The sequence below is a fragment of the Triticum dicoccoides genome, chromosome 3A (assembly GCF_002162155.2).
Source record: "Triticum dicoccoides isolate Atlit2015 ecotype Zavitan chromosome 3A, WEW_v2.0, whole genome shotgun sequence".
In the NCBI taxonomy this organism is placed as follows: Eukaryota; Viridiplantae; Streptophyta; class Magnoliopsida; order Poales; family Poaceae; genus Triticum; species Triticum dicoccoides.
This window is the reverse complement of record NC_041384.1, coordinates 139,125,854-139,148,133: the sequence shown is the minus strand read 5'-3', so window position 1 is coordinate 139,148,133 and position 22,280 is coordinate 139,125,854.

The following is a 22,280-nucleotide window of genomic DNA, read 5'->3' as shown; positions in this document are numbered from 1 at the left end:
CCCCGTGGTGTGGAGGGCAGGATGAATAGTAGACGGTGGAGGGGTGCCCGTGGAGGGGTTGTTGAACAGGACCCCGTGGTGTGGAGGGCTGGATGAATGGTAGACGGTGGAGGGGTGGTTGAACAGTAGCCGGTGGAGTAGCGCGCGGTGGAGGCTGGATGAACAGGAGCCCGTGGAGGCTGGAGGAGGTCGACGGTGGATGAACAGTTGCTCGTGGAGGCTGGAGGGGGTCGACGGTGGAGATGAACAGTATCCCGTGGAGTCCCGTTTTGCGGTACGCCACACCCCTCCCGATGAACAGGACCCCCGTTTCGAACGTAGCGCTCCAACACAAGTCTGTTTCCTCCGTTTTGCGGTACGCCACACCCCTCCCGATCAACAGAACCCCCGTTTCGACCATAGGAGGTCCGTTTCCTCCGTTTTGCGATACGCCACACCCCTCCCGATCAACAGGACCCCCGTTTCGACCATAGGAGGTTTGTTTCCTCCGTTTTGCGGTACGTCAGGCCTCGTTTCCATCGCCTCTTTCGTCCAAGCCCTCCCGATGAACACGACCACGGATTCCGTTCCAACCCAGCCGCGTTGCCTCCCGATGAACACGACGCATTCCGTTGCCTCCCCATGAACACGACGACGACGCTGTTTCTTCGTTCCGACCCAGCCATGTACACGAGCCCTCACCGTACGTATGCGCGACTAGGCGTTTGAGACCCCGCCCGTATGTACACATACGTGGCCGTATTTTCTTTCTTGCACCCTGGCCGCTGTACGTACATGTACATGCTACGTGTGCGCCTCTACTATGACACGTGCGCGCCTCTACTACGACACGTGCGCGCCTCTACATCGACAAGTATGTACGTGCACGTTCGCGACCAGAATGTAAACGCTATGTATGCTTCGACCAGGAGGGTCCCGACTGTCAGGCACTTCCTTGCCTGCGAAGATGTAGCTGGTGGGTCCCAGCAGTCAGGGGGCGAATCGTTTTCTTGCCCAGACGCACTTCCTTGCGTGCGAAGATGTAGCTGGTGGGTCCCAGCAGTCAGGGGGGCGAATCGTTTTTTTGCCCGGACGCACTTCCTTGCGTGCGAAGGTGTAGCTGGTGGGTTCCAGCAGTCAGGGGGAAACGTTTTTTTTCGCGAAATACGGTGGCCCCTCTAGTGGGTCCCTGCTGTCAGGTGGAGGAATCGTTATTTTCCGCGTAATAAGGAGGCACTTCCTTGCTGCCAACGTGGACCCAGCTGTCAGCCTCTCCACGTACAGTCCACGTCCAATGGAAGTCGTTCTTTGACCACGTTGACCACGCCACGCCGACAGCACCATGGCGGTGGACGACGACGAGGCCTAGGAAGGGGACGACACGAGGGTTTACTGGTTCGTCTGCCGTCGTCGGAGAATAACATCAGGTGTGGGTGAGTAGAGGCGATGGGAGTACGGTCGGGCGGTGAGGCCTGCGCGACAGCACAGCCGGCCGCGCGGAGGAGGGAGCAGGCAGTCCCGCTGGCGCTTGTTTGAGCGGCTGGAGCAGAAAGAGCAGAGATTGAAGAAGCACAACGGCCGTTGGATGGACATCCAACAGTCAGTGCTTGTGCGTCAACCTTTTTTTTAGGAAAGCCTCAAATCTGTGGAAAACAGCATACAACCCACCTGCCATTATTTCTAATAATTTACAGCCCATTTGCTAATTCTTAAGGTTTTTTTGGAGCCCATATTCTTTTTGTCAGCATTACAGCCCAAATTGTGGCCACGGTTAAAAAATTATACGAAATTTTGCATATTTCGATGCGGTCCGAACTGTTTTTAATGCCGAAATTTCTACTCACATTCAAACTGATTTTAAAAATAAATGTATATCAATATAAAATCCAACAAATTCTCCATGCATAAAAATTAATGTAATTTAAAATCTTGAAATGAAAAAAAAAGATATTTGAAACTAATTGTCGGTTTGATGTGTTTTAAAAATGTACAGCCCATTTCTCATTACAGATGGGCCATTTTCTCGGCCAGCCGAATGAAAGGTCTCCTCATCTTGAAAGATTTGCAGCCCAACAGGCCTGACAAAGCGACTTACTTGGAAAATCACAAAAAAACTGGGTTGTGGTAGTGGAAGTCGCTCCGATGGAAGTCGTTCCTTTACCACGTTGACCACGCCACGCGGAGAGCACCACGGCGGTGGACGATGGCGAGGCCTAGGAAGGGGACGACGCGGCAGTGGAAGCCCGCGCGGAGAGGAGTACGAGGGTTCACTGGTTCGGATGCGGTGTGAGGCTGCCGTCGCCGCAGAATAACAGGGGGTGTGGGTGAGTAGAGGGATGGCCTGGCCAGCGGTGGGAGTAGTACGGGGCGGTGAGGCCTCCGAGACATCACCGCCGGCCAGGGAGGCAGGAGCACGCGACACGACCGGCGCTGCTCTGGGCGGCTGGAGCAAGAAGACCAGATGTTGAAGAAGCACTACGGCCGTTGGATGGAAATCGTACGATCACTGCAGCTAGAATCGTTTATATTGACTAAGTTGACAAAGCCCTTGGTACGCGTCAACTTAGTAGGCCTACAGCTCGGATTTGGCATAGAACATATAGCCCATTTTCGATTTGTAAGAATGTACATCCCATTTTTTTAATTCTAATGGAATTTACTACAGCCCATTTACAGTTTGTTAAAATTACAGCCGAACTTCTAGCTAGGACAACGATTAATAATTTCAAACAACCGCTCAAAACAGAATTCAAAAAAAATTCCCACATTTTGATGGGATCTGAAATAGTTTTATCCGAAATTTCTAGTCAGGTTAAATATAATTTCAAAATAAAGTTGTATTATGTTCAAATGCAACGAAATATTGCACGCACAACAAGTAATGAAATTAAAATTTTCAAATTCCAAAAATAATATATTTTTCAAACTAATTACGTGTTTGGTGCATAGTAATTGTCCAGTTATTATAATTACATCCCATTTATTATTTCTTAAAGTCCATTTTCTTGTTAAGCCTAATTCTTACCTCCTAGGAAAGTTTGCAGCCCAGCGGGGCGGAGAATAATAAGTTGACCCGGATATTGTGTACAACTGTCGGCCCAGTTGCATTGCTGATGTTGAAAAAAAGCTATTTTTTATACACACATTTAAATTTTTTTGTATAGATAAGGAACATTTTTATACACACATTTAACAATTTTTAGATACATGATTAACACTTTTTAAAACATATTTTTTAGTCAACAGTGGGCCCACAGCGAGCGGAGGAGGTCACAATACTCATATTTTTTAAATACATGATTAACACTTTTTAAAACATATTTTTTAGTCAAGAGTGGGCCCACAGCGAGCGGAGGAGGTCACAATACACATATTCTTTAAATACATGATTAACACTTTTGCAAAAACAATTAGCCCACAGCGAGCCAATTAGCTCTAGTCGGCCCACAGTGGGCCGACAGGACCCACACAGCCCACAGTGGGCCGACAGGGGCCAGTCGGCCAGCTGTAGGCCGACTGGAATCCAATCGGCTGGCTGTGGGCCGACTAGGCCTAGTCGGCCTACAGCGGGCCGACGGTGTATTATTTTTGAAAAAAATTACCCAGCGTAATATTTATGAAAATTAATTAAAAAATGTATTATTTAAGAAAATAGCGAAAAAGGCCTGTGTAGTACAGTACAACCTAACATGGTTACTCATCCCACATTCAGCGACGCCGGAAAGGCCCAAACAAGGCTTCTATACAACTTTTTGACGTCACTGAGCTCAATTAATAACTTAAGAAAAAAGTTAGATTACAGTGGAACCTAACTAAAAGCTGTCATGAGCAAATAAATAATTTAATGGGTCCCTCTTGTGCGTGTGCGCGCGTGTGTGTGTGTGTGTGAGAGAGAGATAGAGAGAGAGACCCATCGGCCGATGCTCGTAAATACATCTTTCAGCCATATGCATTGCTGATGCTCGGTAAAAACTTATATAGTTGACACAATAATATAGAACATCATAGCACACTGAACTTGCATACAAAAATTTCACGCAGGCGGCACAATCAGGATGGAAGCAGTGGATCGCTACGGGAAGGGCTATGTTGAAACCAACGAAGTCGTACATAACGGTTCATCGTCTTTATCAATGACGGAGAAATATCATGAATGTTGTGCAAAGAAAATAGACAGACAACACAATAAGTTCTGCTAGCACATTAAGTTGCGTACAACCCTTTATAAAAAAAGTTCAGGTACAAAATTAGAACAGGTCACAATCAAATGTACTGGCATATCAGTGCTTCACACCCATAGCTCAGATTTAACTAGTATCTGACAAGATTTAGTTGTTACCTCAAATTAGAGCACATCCAAGCAGCCAGCCCTGCCTCTTCTCCCAAAGAAGTAGGCCTCCGCCGCGCGATGGAGTAGGCCCTGTGCCATCCATCGTTCCGATCAACATGGGGAAAGTCTAACGTTGACTCCTGTAATGGACATCGTCGATGGACCCTGGCACCAGAGGCGGCGGCAGGACTTTGATTGATGGATTGACCACTTCTTCGACATGCACGAACACTCGATAGAGGTACATCCCTAACGTGGTCCGCGGGAGCCTTGGTGGCGATGAATAGTACAATCCCGGTTCCTGCACCGGTATCTCAACACCAATCACCTTCGGTATGGTGGACGGTACTTCATCAATGCCATAACCGTCAGAGCCCAGCTGTCTGGAGGAACAAACATACTTACGAGCTCACCTCCAAGGTCGTTGATAAGCTCGTTCATGGACTCGCTGTTCCAAGCACGTCGAGGCATGCCGTGGAAGGTAAGCTTTGTTAAAAACTCATGCTCAGAGGGCACCGAGCCCATCCTTGGTGCCACCGATCAAAGCTCACCAGCGCGCCATCGCAGAACAAACGCCGGGAAGATTCGAACACACGACTACAGTTGAAAGTTGTCCGGAACCTGACGAAGAAATCAGCTGGTGGCGGACAGACTTTGACGAGCAAGTCACTTATTTGGATGCCGTGCGCAATGCCAAGAGCTCTGACAAGGTCATCCGGCGAGACGGGAGGCCGGTCGCCGTTGATGGTTACCATCAGCACTTTGCCGGCAAACTGGTCGTCAAGCACCGCCATGCCACTGTTGAGCGACAGCACGCAGCGACCGAAGGCAGGACGAACCTCAGGATCTCCGGCTTGGAGATCCGCGTTGACCGGCGACATGATAGTGCGCTTGAGTATAGGGAGTACAGGAGGGGGATTTGGGTGAACTAGAGTAGGAATCGAGATTCCAGAGGTGGGGGAGGGGCGGGAGACTGGGGATGAAAAGGTAGCATGAATTTCAAGCACGCGCCAATATGCTCTCGGCGCGCAAGCGCATGAAAACACCGGTGACACCCACATGTCGGCCTAAGAGTCCTTATTCTTTCTTTTTTGGAGAGCCCGACCTTTTTTCTCAGGATCTTTTGAGAGCCCGGCCTGAGAGTCATAATTGACCTGTTTGGCATTGCATTACTACTCGGCCCATATTCAATGACACCTCACTGGCCCAAACAAGTGTACATCATCGAAAAGACACTGAACTCAAATTATATAAGTTGAAAAAAGGAGATATACTCTGAACACTGGAGAATGGTGATGCCCTCATTTAGCCCACCAGTAGTTCGAGACAATAAACAGTTCGAAACAACGATATATACAACATTCAAACAATGACTAGTGACTACTACTGACATAAACAGAAAGACATGATAGTTCATAAGAAGTCTTGCTACACCACCAAAACGCACCCATCTGCAGTGCTCAGACTCTCGTGATCCAGACGAGAATGACATTCTAAACATAAGCAACTATTACATAGTAAGAGTGACATAGACGAGGATGACCAAATGACAAGGAATATGCATAACAAAAGAAAGAACTACCCATCCAGAACTAGCACCAAAGACAACAAAGTCATTCGAAGAGATGATCCAACACCATGTCAGGACCCCGATTCCAAGTCACATCAATCTAGCCGGTAACACCTCATATCATTTTGCGGCCTCACGCACGGTATTCCCATGGGTGTCGCCTTACCATGGCCCGGGACCATTTGTGCCTTTTGGCTCATGTATATGATAGTGTCGCTAGCATCCATATGACAGAGAATCCAGGCTGACATGGCTAGTCGTGAACCCAAAGCGGCACTAACCTATGGGGACAGGCATACATGAATCACATCGAGCATCTTGGTCAGCAGCGTGTGAATCCGGGCTGTAGCACTGGGCTAACAGGACTTCGGGAACCCGGGCTGTAGCAGGCTAGGCAGGACTCCGGATGTCACCGCGTGACATTTTCCCCGAAGGGACAGACACAGGAACGAAGTGAAACACATGCTGGCCAGTCAAGTGTCATGAGCAGTAGTGCTGGGCTAGCATGACTCCGGTGAACCGGGCTGTAGCAGACTACTATGGCTCATGGAAGCACTAGACTACATTTCCCCATAAGAGAGGCTGCCAAGGATAAACAACTAGATTGTCGGATCCCACACATACGAAGCATTTCAATCATACACACAATAAGCTCGGTATGTGTAAATACAACATGGCATCACAACATAACTCTACAACTCAAGTATTTATTCATTAGGCTCCGAGGAGCGAGATATTACAAATATGGGTCTCATGACCCAACAATCATAGCATACAATTCAAGCACATGCGGAAGCTTAACATGTCTGAGTACAGATATCTACAAATCGAAAAGGCTAAGAAGCCTGACTATCTACCAGATCCTGCTGAGGCACAGGATCGTAGCTGAGGTATCAAGCTAAACGCCGAAGTCCACACGGAACTACTAGCGAGACTGAAGTCTCTCTGCAAAACATAAATTAAGCAAAGGTGAGTACAAAGGTACCCAGCAAGACTTACATCAGAACTAGCTACATATGCATCGGTATCAACAAGGGGTGTGGTGGAGTTTAACTGCAGCAAGCCAGCTTTGACTCAGTGGCTAACCTGAACTACGACTGCAAGCAACTCTTTTGAGGTGGCGCACACGATTCCACATATTCACCATTCAATACACCACTATGGATCCGCTCCCGTCTGCCTACGACAAGGCCATCCATAGCACTCACACTTATCTTGCGAGTTTTAGAGTATCCACTTTCACTTGTCTATGAACTGTTATAGGCAACCCAGAAGTCCATTACCGCGGACTCGGCTATTCGAATAGATGATGTTAACCCTGCAGGGGTGTACTTCTTCACACATGCTCTCACCACTTACCGCCGTTTACACGACATGTACTGGGCAACCTTCAAGCGGAAGCCCAACGAGGGTGTCGGCCACGGCCTACCTAAACACTCAAGTCTCTAGTCCAGTTTTATCGCCTATCGAGGTTCCATCCGCAGGGAGTCCGGCCGAGGTTTCCACATACGGCCCCGAACGATGTGAATAGGGTTCCCGAGACACCAAACGGGCGCCCAGTACACCGTGCCACGGTGTATCTACCGCATCATAGCCCACCCCTAGGGTCAGCGCTACACACGGCCGCCAACACATAACCTACAAACACCAGAAACTAGTTCCAACTCCTGGACAGAGTACTAGGGTGATTAAGAAGCCGAGAGGGTCCATTGGTTTCGGGCCCAATGCGTGGTAGTTACTGTTTCCTGGATCACAAACACAGAACTCAGTTCCTGAGGACGGCTTCAATGAGACAACCCACCATGTACTCCTACATGGCCTCTCACCGCTACCTTTACCAAATCGTGTTCACACACTTAGCTCTCAACAGTAAGACATGTTCACACACCTCCGATTCATTCCCGATGAATCAGACCTGACACAACTCTATGCAATAGCAGGCATGACAACAAGCATGAATGAGTAGGCACATCAGGGCTCAAACAACTCCTACTCATGCTAGTGGGTTGCATCTATTTACTGTGGCAATGACAATTCATGCAGAGGATAAGGGGTTCAACTACCGCAACAAGTAACAGATGAATCGTTGTTGTCCTAATGCAGTAGAAGAGAGCAGGAGCGAGAGGATGGGATTGTATCGGAATGAACAAGGGGGTTTTGCTTGCCTGGCACTTCTGAAGATATCATTGGGTCTTCATTAGTGTCAACGATCACAGCGTCGGTACAACGTCTACCGAGAGGGGACAACCACCGGCAATAGAGAAGGAACACAATCAATGCAATGCACAGCATGATGCATGATAATAACATGGCAATATTTTTTTGATTGAGCTAATGCAACTAGCAACACAATTAAAGGAAGTTGGTTTGAATACAAGATTCAAATTCAAACTCCATATATGATTAGTTAAATGCCATTTATTTGTTTTGTCCAAAACAGAGGACAAACAATGTTCAAACATACATGAAAATGCCATAAACAGATTCCTTGAATTTTTCTGATAATTTTTCATATATAAATAATTTCATTCTGAGTTATAGATTATTTCCTATGATTTTTAGAAGTTTTAGGCATTTTCTGAAAATAAAGAAATCATTTAGATTTATTTAAAATCCAGAAAAGGTTTTACTGCGTCAGCATGACGTCATCAGGTCAACTGTGGCTGGCCAGGTCAAACCTGACCAGTGGGTCCCACTAGTCAGTCTCACAGTGCTGGCTCGAGTCACAGACAGGTGGGGCCAGTCAACGGTGACGTCAGCGGGTCAACTGACATGTGGGTCCATGTTGGTTAGGTTAAAATTTAACATGGGTTTACCCCGCGGTTAACTAGGGGGGTGGGGTCGGTCTGTCAGTGGCACAGGGCGAGATTAACGTGCTAATTAGCCTCAAGCTAATGACGGCCATGTCAGCCGCCGGCGTTTAGCCGCCGGCGACCAAATCCGCGGCGGAGGGAGTCGGAATCGCGCTACAGAGCACCATTTAGGGCGTGGTTTGCGGCTATGGGTTGCTGGCAGTGCGGCGCATCCGGTGGTGGCCACGGGAGGGAGCGAGGCGGATGGCAGCAGCGGTGGCGTCAAGCCAGGCGGCGGCCGGAGCTCGGACACACGCGGGGATGCGGCTGCGGTGCTCGGGCAAGGAAATAGAGTGGCTAGGCGGCACCTACGGGGCAGCAGAAGCACGTCAGAGCGACTGGTCTGAGCGGAGGGGCTCGAGAGCATGGGGCTCGTCGGCCATGGCGGACGGCGGCCTCGGGTGATCTCAGGGTTGCGGCTAGAGGACGGGAGCAAGCAGGGGGGCAGAGGGGAAAGAGGGGCAAGCTCACTGGGATGTCGTTGAGCAGCTCAGTGGCCTCGAGGAGATGGCGGAGACGGTGAATCAGGCGGCGGCATCCGGCGGCTGTGGACGGGGAAGAACGGTCGCGGCATCGTTTTGGGGTCCTCCGGCCTTGCGTGGGTCGGCGGAGAGGTGCGCGGCAGCGAGGCGGAGCTCGTGGGCTAGCGGGATGGGCTTGGGGTTGCTGCTGGCCGCGGTGGTGTTTCGTCGGTGCACTCTAGATCATTCGGGCGGCCGCGAAAGGAGAGAGCAGAGAAGAGGGAAGAGGCACGGGAGAGTGGGAGAGTAACGGGGAGAGGCAGAGAGGGATCCAGGGCGGCGACGAGGGAAGGATCTGGGCTCCCGGGTGGAAGCAGGAGGTGGCCGAAGCCGCACGCGCGCGCGCCAGGCCTCTCCTCTGCCTACTGGCTGAAGGAAGAAGACAGGCGTGCCCCTATGGGCTGGGCCAGCCAGCTGGCCGTCGAAGTGGGCTGCACAGGAGGTAAGCTCAGGTACTGCTCTCTCTTTTTTATTTTTGTTTTCTATTTTCTGCTGTTTGTTATGATTTGGTCTAAATACCAAATCAATTTGAGACTTCATGAAATAATTGTGTGAGCTAAATGGTCTTATCCAAAGCCACACAACAATTTTCAGAATTATTGAACATATATTTCATATATAATAAATATATATCCAATTCAAATAGTTATTGATTTAATTTCAAATGCCCAAAATAAATATTTCTAAGACTCCAAAAATATTGGTTTGAATTTTACCCCTTGCCAATATTTTTACACAATAACAGGAACATTTCCTTGGGCTCATTTGAAAAGATTTTAAATTTGGTTTTTTTGAACTGATTTCTAAGGGTTTCAACAAACCTCAATTCAACTTTCAGAAATTTTAGACATGATGCATGAGTGCAGATGCAACTATTTCACTCAGGTATTCTAGGGCTGTGACACACCATCATAATTTGCAGCCCCGCTTCAGCGACTAGTGATCCAGAAACACCAGTACTCCACCCTTTCAATGCAACAGCCCAATTACCTATCAACCTGAAGGCTCGAACCACATCACTGCCTGTCGTAATTGAGACATCCAAGGATCAAAGTTAATCCGGATGCCTTTGTCATTGTCACCTTCTTTTGGCTGCAGGCTGTATCGTTGACAATCAGGGGAGTTTGCTCCCGAACTCCTAGGGCTCGCCATGTAGACACAGTTTTCCATAGCAAACAGAGCCTCTCTGCCATCAAGGTCCTTGCCAACGGCGATCTCCTGGTTAATCAGATAATTGAGTCCGAGAAACAGAGAGTGTGAACCAAGGCAGTTTTCCCGCCTCCAACTAAAAAATCCTAAAGGCCCCAACAAGCTGGTATCCTGCTCATAGACGTAACATCCACTGTCCGGATACTCACGTATTACACGGTGCTTGTATATAGTGGGGTTTTTGCAATATAACTTTTCCGGCTCATGTGTCCGAATGATCATCAGTCTTTTGCCGTCGTCTGATCGAGCGAGGAACCAGTTGTGCTTCCCTATTTTTGGCAAAGGTGGTGTGATTACAAAGGGCAGTAACTGTAGGGACACTACATCATATAAAAAAGGACAGACATTGTTAATGTAAGATCAGCACTGTTCAAAGTATGAGTAGGATAATGCAAGAAACAACATTGATATGTCCCTGTTGGAACTGGGAGGAAAATACAGGGAAATGTATACTGGGTTCGAAAATATAGAAATGCCATGCATGGTTATACTCATGTTATCTCGCAATCGATTCTTCACAGGAAACTACCATGTCATGCATGTTATGTAATCATGTTCTGTCCTCACAAACAAATTCTTCAAGGTAACTAATAGACCATGCATTGTTATATACTCGTGTTCTGTGGGCAAAATTTTTGTGAGGATATTATTCTAGCCATTGATTGCTGAAGGGCGAATATAGGTATGTACACATGGTAAGCATTGCAGGATTTCATTACTTCCAAGTATAGAGTTCTCCATATGCACAATTACTTCCCTAATGTATGGTTAGATGAAACCAACAGTGTGGTGCATGTTTCTACATCATGAAAATGAGGAAACTAACATGAGAGGAAACAACTTACAAGCATCGTCCCAGCAATATGTGGTGCCATCTACTTTGTCGATCGCGTAGATGATGCCATTGTGTTCAATAACATCACAGAAGTGTGTATCAGCTTTGATGATGATCCACTGTGAGCCGAGTTGTCTCCAGCTAAAGAAGGCACCGGCGTAAATATAGGCGAGTCCGCGGTCGAACAAGGCAATTAGCTTGAAGTCTGCGTAATTCGCATGTCGTGTGGGCACTTGGCAGATTACAATCTTCTGCAAAACAAGGTCCATCCAACTGACGTAGTAATCTAGATGACTTGGACCGCGATGGTAATACTCTATATAATCCAACAGAGGAAGGATAATCTCATGGGAGGTATGGAAGTTCACGAGCACCAACTTTTTACTGTCTTCTCTAAACGCAGCCATCCAGTGGGAGTTCATGCCGACCCAGTACATACCTGCCAAGAAGTTTCGGGCGATGGTGATTGGATCGATGTCGAGGGAAATGATGTACGATGACCCACTACATACCTGCAAAGAAGTTTCGGCTAATGGAGATCGGATTGAAGTCAAGGGGCATCATGCACGCCTCCGTATCATGGTGAGCGAATCTCGCAAGACCAGATAGCAGCAAGCAGGGTGTCTTGAAAAGCTTAGGCCTCGCTTTGATGATGGCCGTGTGCATGTCCCTCGAGCATGCAGCCAGCCGCAGGGCGCTCAACATATCCATACACGAACAACAGAGGTCGAGGATGTCACTAGGGAGATTGCTCCAATCGTGGCTCATATGGATGCTGCGCGGTTCGCGTTCGGCCATGGTGGAGTTTGGAAGGGGGATTGATTTACGGGGGAGAAGGATGTCGGTGCTGGAGCGGCTAGCGAGGGAATAGTGGTACTAGGGAGGCGAGTGAGGCGACTGTACACGGGGGCACAGTGAGATGGAGACGGAGAAGGAGATGGAGATGGAGTGGTGCTATGGGAGTGGAGAGGGAGACGAGGCGAGGCGCCAATGTGCTGTACAGCGGCGGTGACAGACTGCACTGTGCACAGGGTGATGCTGACTTTGGTAACCCGAACACGCCGCCTAGACTAGTGTCAGGCGCAGGGTGTTGTCACTTCACTGTGGGGACCGGATGAATATTATTTTGACCATCAAGTGTACCACAGTTGTACTACTACTACTACTACTACTACTACTACTACTACTACTACTACTACTACTACTACTACTACTACTACTACTACTACTAGGTACATGAGTACTCCAGTATTGTATAGCGTAAATAGGTCTCCCGTGCTGGCATGCCTGTTCACTTCATCGTTCAGGTATCATCCATATTGCGAGCATAACCAAATTCTCGTGCATGCCCAATCAACACTCTACCGTGATGCATGCAGTGGTCGTTCTGGTGCATCAAGGACGGCATGCAGATCGTTCCACACTTGAGAAGAGGAAAAATGGAAAGGTAGAATGCGACAGCAGAGGAAGAGAATGTTGGCTAACGAGGCTGGGAGGGGATCGAGCAGGAAGTTAATGCTCCATGCCTAAAGGTTTTGGGAAAGCCTGATTTTCATGAGGTGACTTATACTCACCTAAACGGAGGGAGTATTCCTTATCCAGAGAGTGTTGTGTCTCCCACTCACGCGCTCAAAAAAAACTACGAGACATTTTTTTATCTGTTTGCATAGGTCCCACCTATCAGGAAGGATTGGCACGTACACAAACATGTCTGACTCATCAGTCTACCCGCATAGCCTTTTCGTTTAGCCTACCTAGCCGTCTAATCAACTGCCTGCACGCCACTTCTCCCATTTACTCGTTCTCCATCGGGAACCGATTCTCCTCGGCTTCTTCACCTCCCCTTCGTCTTTATTTGCATCCAAACCCCACTGCGTTCACATTGTTTTAACCTCTTTAAATAATCATCTACTACTTCAGTTAGACTAGCCATCTAATCCTAATTCTCCACACCATAGCCCTCCGTTCCAGCGGTTCCAAATGGCGAAAGAGATCGAGATGCAGGTTTTTAGCGCCCAACATGTCCTCGTCGAAGGCTCGATGCACATAGTTGCCACCGTCACCGTCCACCCAAGGGTTGTTCGGAAGTGGATCAACAATGTATCCAACTCCCTCGAAAAGGTAGAGATGAGGGTCATCGGTCTCGACGCAGAGTACACGGAGCGTGCCCCTGGGAAGATCCAGCACGCCTCCGTCCTTAAGCTGTGCCTCGAAGATGATGTTTTGGTGTACCACATCATACACTCGCCCTCCATACCAGGTGAGCTTCACAATTTCTTGTCTCGGGAGGACGTATACTTCTATGGGGCAGCCATCGAAGGGGACAAACAGAAGCTGGAGCCGTACAACCTTGATTTGAAAAGCATCCTTGAGCTACAAACCAGAATCAAAATTCCTGTAGAAGTTTGTGATAAACAGACACCATCCCTATTCGACGTAGCAAATTTTGTGCTCGGTACAAATCTTCAGAAGGGTGACGAGACGGTGGCATTAAGGTCGTCTGGATGGGAGAATTATCCCTTGACGTACAAGCGGATACAATATGCTGCCCTCGATGCCCGTGTGAGTTTTGAGATAGCTGCAAGGTCCAAAGAGCTTGTTGCAAAGCCGTCTCCCACAGAGAATGAGAACAAGAAGAAGAAGAAGAAGAAGAAGAAAAGGCTGCACCAGCAGGAGGGCATTATGGATGGATGAACTATTTCCTCTTGTAAAAAAATTATTCCCTCTCGATGTATATTGATATAGATGGACTATTTCGATGGTGTGCATGTCTTTGGAAAAGAGTAGTAGCGTGGGTCCACTTGACTATAAGGAACTATTTATCCGCATATATAGCTTTCTCTGCTACTCCTTCCAGTGATCGGTATGCAGTGCATGTGTCCGTAGACATGACAGCTTGTCCATGGAAGTTCAACTGGGGCGACCATCACGTTTCATCTCGCGATTCCCATGACGCCTCTCCAACCCACGGCACCACACCCCCCGACGTGCGCCTCACCCCTCTTGGCCGCACTGTCCCTCTGCCTTTGTGTGCATGACATGTGGGCCACCTAAAATGCGGCGAGCATCAAGTTTCTACCACAGCCACCCGCGATTCCCACGACGCCGCTCGAACCCATGAAACCACACGTCCCCCGACCTGTGGCTCACCCCTCTTGGCCCCACTGCCCCTCTACCTACGGGAGCATTACGTGTGGACCAGTCACCTATCGGGTCCACATGTTATTGACTCAAAGGTAGGTGTAGTAAGGCGCTGAAGCTCAGTCCCGACGGCCCTGAGAGGGAAATGTAACTCCTGCGCCAGGGCTTGTGGTGCTCCCGCAGCACGAACTCGTGCCGAACTCGAGATTTGTTTGTTTACTATACATGCACGCACCGATTTAATGGACATTGTAATCTCAACATGTGATGGGGAGCTCTAAATTTGGATTTGAAACTTACAAAATGAAAAGATTCAAAACAAATAAACTAGGAGAGAAGGTGTATATCATAGGATGTGTCCCATAAAAAATAAGTCCCCTGGTTTGTCACCGCGAAGATGCAGTTAGAAAGGAGCACAAGGTCTTCCTACTCGTTCGGCAACAAATCAGCCGCAGACAGCATGGTCCGCCTTTGACCGCCATGTGCAAGGTTCGTGCTTTCTTATTCAATCTCACTGTGGTTTCATCGTACCAATTCATGCGGTGGCCCGTTGAATGGCTGATCCCAATGTTGGACAAAGGTTCTACGGGAACGGTGTCACCGTTGTAAATGTTGTGCAAATTGATGTTGGTACCCTCCCGTACATATGCAAGCCAATCTCCACTCGCACCGAGCCTAACCTGTGAAATAGTGAGCAGGGGGAGAATTAGGAAATGGACATGGTAGTAATCTTTAGAATGCATTTACTGCGTGATCAAACTCATCTTACCTGCTCATCGGAGGAAATCCGAGTGCCCCTCAACGTCGGCATCTCAAGGGGCGTCAACTTGCATCTACGGCCACGCCGCGCTGGAGAGACCGCCAAGGAAACATCCTCGTGTGTTCCAAGGAACATCAAGATGCATTTGTATGAGTAGTTTATCTTGTTTGAGAAAAGAATGAACGAGGGAAGGCCTCTAGAGATAGAGATGGACACTACTAATACCAATGTGCTGGCCCGTGCATTGCAATGGATCCAAAGTAGTAGAATAATACTTGTTCACCTGCTTGAAATATAAGCACTCTAGTTTTCATATACATGTCTCAGTAGACATCATAGCTTGTCCATGGAAGTTGAACCACGGCGACCATCACATTTCTTGTTACTACCACTGCCACACCCACACGCGATTCCCACGACGCCGCTCCAACCCATGGCACAACGTCCCCCGACGTGGACATGGATCCTCTGACGTGGCTATCACTGCCTTGCCCTGCCTTTCCTTCGCTGACAGGTGGGACCCACGCTTATGGGTCCCACATGTCAGTGACAGAATGGTAGGATTGTTCGCGTCAGGGGATCCTCATCCCCCCGACATGCCCCTCATCCCTCTCGGCCCCACCACTCCTCTGCCTTTGTGTGCACGATATACTCCTAATATATTACTCCCTCAGTACCTAAATATTTGTCTTTTTTTAGATTTCAAATGGACTATCACATACGGATTATATAGACATATTCTAGTGTTTCTAGCAAGATGCTCGCGCGTTGCACGAAGTTGATGGAAAAGGTAAGCACAACTTATAAATTGACGGACCGAGTACTAGTTACAGTGATGCATATAATTAAGCAAAGGGACCGCACATGTCTGTATTGACTGGAACAAGAATGCAACAACACAATAAGAATTAAGGCCACGATGATGCGATCGCAGTGGTGGTTACAGAAGGCATGAAGAAAGATGGATCCACGAACGTACGACCTCCTCCTCCTCAACTTAGTGCGCCGGGCCACCGACCGGAGGCTAAGGAGCGGCAACTTTTGTGGCGAGGTCGAGGTGCTTCTCAGCAAAGGCATCCAAGGCTTCCAGCCGGTTGAGGATGCCCAACCTCGTAGTGTTCTCACTAGCATTGTAGATACCTATGTACACGATTTGCTCATACACGTGGATGTGTAGGTCGCCGAATTCTTGCAGGGCGAGGCGCCTCGCGGTGAGCGCGACCTCCAGGTGGACATTCTTCATGGCGTCGGTGGGCAGTCGCTGGGCCACTAGTGCTTGAAAGAGGTTCCGGCCATGGAGGCCGATTAGGGTGGCAGGCAATGAGGAGCCCGGGTGCGCGGGCTAGAGGAGTACGGCGATGTCGTCCGCGAGCTTCTTGATGACGGTGAACTTGTTGCTGGTGTCAACGATCATCTGGTCCAACTGAGAGTCGTAGTTGGCATCGACGGCAGCCATCCACCAGTCGGTCTCCAACACCGTCTGGAGACGATCCTCGGCGCCATGCCGCAGGCCGGCATCGTGGACCATCTGGTGTAGCCGCTGGCCGCTCACGCGCATCGCCTCCATGGGTCTGGAGTGAGCTCTTTTGCGCTTCGTGTAGGTTCTTAGGAAAATGCTTAGGTGCGTACGATGTGGTAGATGCATTGGAATGGAGGGGCACCTTTATATGAGGGCAAACTACGTTGCATTCACATCGTGCAGCCTCTTTTCTCGGACCTCCTCCCATTACTTCCCTGATGCATTAATTGAGGAGGATGCATTGGCCATTCAACATATCGAGAACCGCTACTCCCTCCCTCGTCTGCATTAAAGCCGTATCGGGAACTGTGCCGCCCGCTTTCAAATCGAATACTCCCTCCGTCTAGGTGAGTATTAAGTCATCTTATGAAAACCAAATAGTAAACACATAGGCGTGGTGCATTAACTCTCACGTTGTTTCTTAGGGTAGCCATAGTGGGAGTAACTTAGGTAGTAACTTAACACATCCCAGGACAATTTTGCTTATGTGGCAACTATTTAATGAGGAAAGAGGTGCTTGTGGTAACATAATATGTTACTGTAACATAGCGCTTTAGTCACTTCGACAGAGACGCGAGAAGATGAGGGAGTAGGCCGCTGCAAACGTAGGGCTGTGTGATTTGACAGCGAGTTACTGCTGGACAGGTGGGGCCCCGTGATTTGACTTGCCATTATCATTTTAACTGCAGCGCTACGACCGGCGTGAGTCTCCCAGATTCCTGACCACCTCCATACAGGTGCCTCTCCCAATGCTCCCCCATGTAGTAGAGGCTGGCTCTTGCATGAGAGCCCACTTCTCCACTTTTTCCTTGCCTCTATTTCCTCCACATATGCAAAAATGCCGTGTAAATCGCACTATTGTACTTACTTTTACTTGCTCCTACAGGTGCTTAAGCTTGCCACATAGGCATAAAGTCTGATGTGGCAAGTTATTCAAGAAGAGAGAGAGTAGTTTGGTGACCCAAGGAAGAAACGGTGCTAAGCGCATGTACCTAGGTGAAAAGACAATTTTGAGTCTATAGCTAATTAAATGAAGCAAACTTAGCAACACAATTTCATTGGAAGAGGTCACTCCTTGGCAAATGAAATAAATACTAGTACTCCTTGTGTCTCATAATATAAGAACGTTTTTGGCACTACACTAGTGTCAAAAACGTTCTTATATTATAGGACGGAGGGAGTACGAAGAAAGAGATAGAGAGGAGTAAAAAAATACACTTATAGCTAACCTTGTTGTAGTATGAGTGACTAAGTGATGACTATGTATAACATGCCAAACATCAGATAGCCTAACGCACCATGTTAAATCTCCAAGGGCGCGACCGCACGAGATGCGATGGTCGTGGTAGGCGCAACCACGATACGGGCTGCTAGCAGCCCTTGGATCTGAGATCAAACGGTCGCATGCTAAGTTGCTGAAAATTTGTAGAATAACCCTCCATGATAGGATATTCACCCATAGGTCTAGAATCACGCCATGCAACCGTTCGATCTCAGATCCAAGGGCTCTCAGAAGCCCGTATCATGGGAGAATGGAAATCCACTACCCTGCCGTTTGCACGCTGGCAGTTCGCTCCTACTCGTCCCCGCACGTCCTTCAATACTACGACGGTTCGCTCTAGTCGTCCCGTCCATTCACATTACGGCAGTTTCACTAATCCTAACCCTCCTCCCAAATCCATGGCATCCCAAATCTCCGGGATCGGTGGTGAGTACAAGGTTAGAACCATCACCGGCGATGAGTTCGACGTCATCTACACCCGTTCTTCCACGACGGTGAAAGGATGCCTTTCTCGCTTCAGAAGCATGTTTGAAAACTCTGATGATGAGTGGGTCGCTGGGCTAGATGTTGAGTACACCACAGTCATGGGACGAGAGAAGGATCTAAAGGACGAAGAGAGGAAGAAGCTCGCCGTGATCCAGGTTTGCGTGCATGACTTATGCTTGGTCTACCACATATGCCATGCCGACGTTGAGTGCCATGATTTTAAGGACTTCCTCAGGAGCAACCTAGTCAAATTCGTTACTGTAGACTTTGGTAACGACAAAGAAGTCCTGCGTCGGGTAGGCCTCGTTGTAGGCAACACCTTCGACCTCCAGAAGAATCGGCTGGTGTCCTCTCTTCAGCCTTCAATGCTGACACTGGTAGGAGCCATGGTTCATCCTTCATACAGTAAACTGGAGAAACCTCCATACACGTTTCATCGTCATGCATGGCAGCGGAATGTACTAGATATAAACCACATCCAGTACGCTGCAATGGATGGCTACCTTTGCTTCAATATCTACAAGGGTTGGATGAAGAGCAACAGCCAAGTGTGCGGTTCAAGCAAAGAAGTATCGGCCAAGAGGAAGAGGGACAAGGACGAAGTCGAGGACGTGGACGAGGACTCCGAGTAAGGTGGCAGTGTCGTTGCTCATGGTGGTTCTAATGCAGTGTCTAGCAGAATAGTTGCAAAATTTAATTTCAGGTGTGCTTAATTTAATTTGAGAGGTGTGTTGTGCTGAGCCCCCAGCAGAACTATGTTATGTTTCTTCTTGTTACTTTAACTCTTCAGTACGTACATAAAATTATTTCTTACATTTCATCTTTTAGTTGGTACAGTACTACCACTCGTTTCTTCACATTATATACGTACAATATACATGGCCAACATCATATAGCCAGCAGTTTAGTTGTCAAAGAATTTCAGGGTGCTTAGTTTTGTCAAAGAATTCCAGGGTGCTTAGTTTTATTTGAGGGGTGGGTTGTGCACTTGTGCTGGACACCATTATTGTGACAAGCCTTTTTAACAGTACTATGTGCATAATTTGGTGACGAGCGCTCTCTATACGTAGCACATTTTTTTTAATTTCAAGTTTTGCTCCATGGCGCAATCCATCGATACTACTACTGTACAAAAGTGGAGTATATACATTTTTAAAAGGCTAGAGGGCGGGGCAGTCTAGCTCGGTCGGTTTCACGAGAGGCGAGGGCCTTTGTGATTTGACGGCTCGTTACTGCTGTCAAATCGAATAGTATTGCGCCGCCCGCTGCATGCCCGGCGCCTCCATTAAACCCCTCCGTTAAACCCGCATGCAAACCGAGAATCCTACTCCGGCCACACATCCGTTCATGAGTGGGCCGGAATTAAACACAACACCGGCCGAGCTCCTCCCGTCCGCCCTCAGTTTAAACGAGGCCAAGCGCTGGCCAAGCTCCTACCATCTGTCCTCTATTTACACGAGGCCAGACAGACAGCGGGCAAGAATCGCACCCCTCCGCCACTCCCCCATCTCCTCCTTCACCATTTTCTCCACTCCTTCGATGGCTTCCGATGAGCCGTTCTCTGGCATATTACCCGGCTGGGTGGCCCGCCGAGCCCTCCGGATATGGGCAAGGCCGCTCCGTGCTTCACCAACATCGCTTGGCCCAACGGAGCCAGTTGCCGCCCCAAGCAGGCGCGTGGTTTAGCAACTCGCCGCTCCAGTTCAGCTCGATGAGGAGTGGCGAGTTGCTCCATGCCGGCACGGCGGCGAGCATGCCGGTACGGGCGCCGTCGCTGCCGCGTCGTACCGCGCCACGAGTGTCTGCGGTGGCTGCGCCTCCCGTGTCTGTGGGCGTGCCTCCCGTGCCTGCGGCAGTGCCATGCAGGCAGAGACAGAAGCCGGGTGCATGGAGAGCGACTAGTCGTTGGCCAGCTTCTCCGTGTCCATCGCCATCATCAAGGAGAAGTAGAACACGGGAGGCCGCCGCCACTTGGGACCCATGAAGGCCACCGCCGAGGCGATGACCGCGGATTCAGGTGGTTTCTTTGCTGCTTCATCTCTTCCGAGGACCTTCGTCGATTGCGCAAGTGTCTGACGGACATGAGGAAGACAAAGGGATCCGCAGGCGGCCATTTAGATTATGTACTCCCTCTCCAGATGGCGGGGAATTTTTGTTCTAAGAATGGATAAATTGTATGTATCTATAACTAAAATAAGTCTAGATACATCCATTTCTAGGACAAGTATTTCCGGACGGAGGGAGTATTAATTATACAAGAGAGCCGGATTGGCACCTCTTAGTTCATGTAAATGTAATGAAATCCATGATCTTTATATGAAGATCCGGCTTTTTTATACGAAATCCTTCATGCTTATATGAAATTAGTCCGTGTTTGCACGAATTTCATCTAGTTGGTTATAGTTGTAAAAATGTATGCCGCTGGCGTTTGATGTCGTCCTCCGCTTAAGGAAGCGGAGGAAATTTGCCGGCTGCCATTGGAGATGCTCTTTATGCTGGAAATAATAGAGTGACATCCAATCCATTTGAGCTATTTGCCTGTATGATTGTCCCTCTATAAAAAGTTAATTGCATGCACAGTGTACATGTGACTTGCAGGGTGGCTACAGCTTCGTACAGAAAGTTAAAAAGAAACAAGTCCATCCTTAATCTTGTATTCTAAGTACTCTATGGGTTCCACTGTTAGTACAGTGGCGAAAGAAGTATATATCAAATAAGTAGAGTAATATATTATATGAAAATATAATGTTAAAAGACAGAATACGAACTCATGTCATCGCGTTGCGAGCATCCGGCGTTAACCAGCCCAGCACATTTTTGTTGTAGGCCATGCTGGAGATATATCTCCATGTCTACTCTTATATATACTCCATTCGTTCCTAAATATTTGTCTTTTTCAGATTTCAAATGGACTACCACATACGGATGTGTATGTAGACATATTTTAGAGTGTAGATTCACTCATTTTCCTCCGTATGTTTTTTCAGGAAGGGGTCAGATTTGTCCTTGATTTATTTATGAGGTATCCAGATATCACTGCACCACCAAGAAAAGAGGGTAACATCAAAATTATGGACTACTTTTTTGAGTATGTTGGTAAGGTCCGGTCATAGTCACTTGTTGAAATCTCTAAAAAGACAAATACTCCCTCCGTCCGGAAATACTTGTCATCAAAATAGATAAAAGGAAATGTATCTAGACGTATTTTAGTTTTAGATACATCTCTTTTTATCCATTTTGATGACTAGTATTTTTGGACGGAGGGAGTAGAAAAAGAGTTGGTGATGATGGTGTGCGTGCCATCCTGCAATATAGGCCGTCGGATTTATATCTAACGGATAGGAAAGAAACTATGGCAATTTTGCAAAAAATATACCCACATGTCTCTCCACATCCGCAAATAAGGCCTTCCCTTGTTCATCCTTTTCTCTCACAAGATAAACTACTCATACAAATGCATCTTGATGTTCCGTGCAGCGCAAGGGCAGCTAGCTAATTTATTTTAAACTAGTTGCTGCCATAATTGGGTTGAAGTGATATATTTTATGTCTGCCCCGAATGACTTCAGATTAACTAGTAGTAACAGAGAAAAGGTTGCCTTGTTAATTAACAGAAAACAGGGTGAAAACTATAACATGAGGCCGGTAAAAACAAGGCACACTGGGTTCAGCGTCATCGTCACTACAGCTGTGTGCGCGCGAGAAGTCTACATATCGAGGGGGCTACCGAGAAAGGCACCGAGACACAATGTTTGAGAGAGAAACCAATTGACAGATTATGATCAGATCGAGTTGTC